This window comes from Cicer arietinum, chromosome 7, assembly GCF_000331145.2.
Source record: "Cicer arietinum cultivar CDC Frontier isolate Library 1 chromosome 7, Cicar.CDCFrontier_v2.0, whole genome shotgun sequence".
Taxonomy (NCBI): domain Eukaryota; kingdom Viridiplantae; phylum Streptophyta; class Magnoliopsida; order Fabales; family Fabaceae; genus Cicer; species Cicer arietinum.
Window position 1 is genome coordinate 10,933,096 of NC_021166.2, and position 2,852 is coordinate 10,935,947.

The 2,852-nt window shown below is 30.3% G+C and overlaps 1 long non-coding RNA gene across 1 annotated transcript; it reads right to left on the reverse strand.

The window, feature by feature from the left end:
* Positions 1–1,483: 1,483 nt before the first annotated feature.
* On the reverse strand, positions 1,484–2,852 carry LOC101491128 (uncharacterized). The gene is made up of 3 exons (XR_001142986.3): positions 2,748–2,852; positions 2,329–2,406; positions 1,484–1,695 (listed from the first exon to the last, which is right to left on the reverse strand). It is a non-coding gene; the product is annotated as an uncharacterized lncRNA (long non-coding RNA).

A 2,852-nucleotide genomic window follows, 5' to 3' on the forward strand; every position in this document is an offset into this window, starting at 1 on the left:
AAATATAGTATTCAAACTCAAATATATGTATAGAAACTAGAGTAAACAAATGTAAAATACACAACTTAAATAATAGATATCGCAAAAATCAACATACACCATCTTTCCTTTCACCGTTGAAGAAACGTCTACTCTTCAAATTATGTTGGGCTAGTGCTTTAGAACTTATCATCTCTTTTCTTTTTGTCATCACAATTTGTAAAACTTGCGACAACGTTTGAAAATCACATAACTAAACAAACGAACACACAACATTGTACAATTAAAGACATCAAGACATGACCAACTCCATATTCTAAAAACGCCAAGATATAAAACTAGACTAAAATAGAGGAAAACATCATTATTTTTAGATCAACTAAGTTATTAAAGTAGCATGACAACGTTGTATATTCTATGTCATCAACTATAAAATACTCCAGAATTTAGATAAATTACCGGAAACATGTACATGTAGTCAAATGTCAAATAATTTAAATAAAAAAATGTATGTTTAGCTATAGTAACAATTAAATTGTTAATAAGTATATATATATATCATCTCAAAACAGAGGGAATGCATACAATTGACTATGATAATAATATATTCCTCATCATCCAATTTCAAAAAAAAAAATCACAAATAAGTAACTTTACCAGTATAAAATCGTAAACATTTTTCAGAAATCTCTAAAGTCTCAAATGTTGAAAAAAAGAAAGTAAGTTATTTGATTATCATCCAAAAAAAAATACCATTATTATTTTCTCCATTGAATTGGTCAATCAATTCACTAGTACAAATTTATTTTTTTCCTGGTAGATTTCTATTGAAGGTAAACTTGAGCATTAGTTATAATTATTTTTTCTTTATTTAGTACAACTAATTTAATTTAATATGTATCATAAAAATTTACTATTTTTTATTGTTCATGTCACTACTAGAAATCAGCATTTTACCTGCGGATTTTCCTGCGGATTTCAACTAAAAATCCGCAGGAACACACGTTACCTGCGGATTTATTGGCGGAACTAATTCCCCACGTAAAACCTTCGTGGATAATTGTTTCCTGAGGATTTTTAAATCCGCAGGTAATATACTTGCGGATAAATCCGCAGGAAAAGTAGATGAATTCCGCAGCAAACAACTAGTAAACTTAAAGCATTTTCTTACAACTTTTCATGCAGAAACATTTGTAGCACCATTCCTGCAAATATTGTTCGCATGAAAATCCGCAGGTAAATCCATATGAAATTTTGCGCATGAAAATCCGCAGGTAAATCCATATGAAATTTTGCACCCGAAAATCCCCAGGTAATTTTTGCCTCAATATTATTTTCAAATTTCTTCTAATTCTTTATTTATATGAAAAGTTCAACTAAAAATATATGAAAACATTATTATAAATACATTTTTTAAATATTTCACATTAGTCTTTAATTGAAATACTATTGCAATACTCCGACACAATTTATATCATGTTCAAAAATCAAAACTAAGCATTAATTCAAGCATGATCCAAAAAAAAAACTAAGTATGATCAAGTATATGATACAACCAAATTAATAAAATAAAAACAAATACTATTCAATATGATAGCTATCAATGTCATCATCTCCATTATCTTCATCAAATCCAACAAATCCTAATTACATCAGAAAGGTTAAATTTTTATTGGTCTCAGACCAATGTTCACTGTTTAGTAGATTTGTGACTACCTGCAAAAGAGTGCACATAGAGACAAAAGTTATTACTTATCAACCAAAACTTACTTTAACTTAATCATTTTTAAACTGCATACCAGTCCATATAACAACAATTAACAGGGATAAATAGAATTGCATTTTATGTGAGGATTGAGGATAAAAATAAGACTGCTTCACACAACAAATAGTTTATTGTGTTTAACATGGATTATTAGTGAAGTGAAACTAATTGTGGATACTATTCAAGAATTTGTTTATTGTTATACTTTGTTGTGGTTCATTGTCCTTAATTCATATATTGTTGGAAATTCAAATGCAAGTGAGAAGTTCAACAATAAAAGGAAACTGCCAAGAGTCAAATCATGAAATCAATGAGTTTTAGTACGACGTACTATGCTGATTTCTAGTGGTGACAGCAAAGACATACCTAATAGCAAAAAGAGAAAGGAGTGTAATGAAATTACACAAATAAAAAGAAACAAGCATTGATCCTGCATTAGTTTCCCCAGTTTTGCCACAGTATAGCCCCTTGTAACAATATACAATTAAAGATGCAAAATTCCTTAATTGAACATTTTAAGAAAAACTTAAGTAGTACGGTGCAGGAAAACTTGTTACTTGTATGTGCAAAAGATGGGAAAATACCCCTCGTAACAAGAAGCGCAACAGAAATAGCAAAACCGACACCTAAAGCCGGATTCTCCCGTGCTACCATCAATACATCTGCAAAACAAAAAGGCTAAAGATCATAAATTGGTGATAAATCTAGATACCTAAAAGATCACCCACAGAGCAAGAAAACTTTGCTTGTATAATTGCCAACAAATTATAGATATCCCCCAAATGCTAGTTCCTCATAAGGTGAAAAATATATCCCACAAAACAAATAAAAAAGCAATACAATAAAACCATGCGAAAATTCAACATACAACAAATAGCCTGTTCTTTCTGCATATCAGTGCCAACGAATATGATCTTGTCTATGTTATCTATGGCGCAACGAATATGCAGAATTAGAATAAAATAATAATGAGATGGTGGAAGACATATAAAAAAGAGGAAACCTGAAAGGTACGAAAGTGGGTGGAAGAGTTGTGTTACATAGAACAAGCAAATTCAATTGCAGAACGCTGAAAATTTTCAGCCATTGACGCTAGTGATGCGGAGGC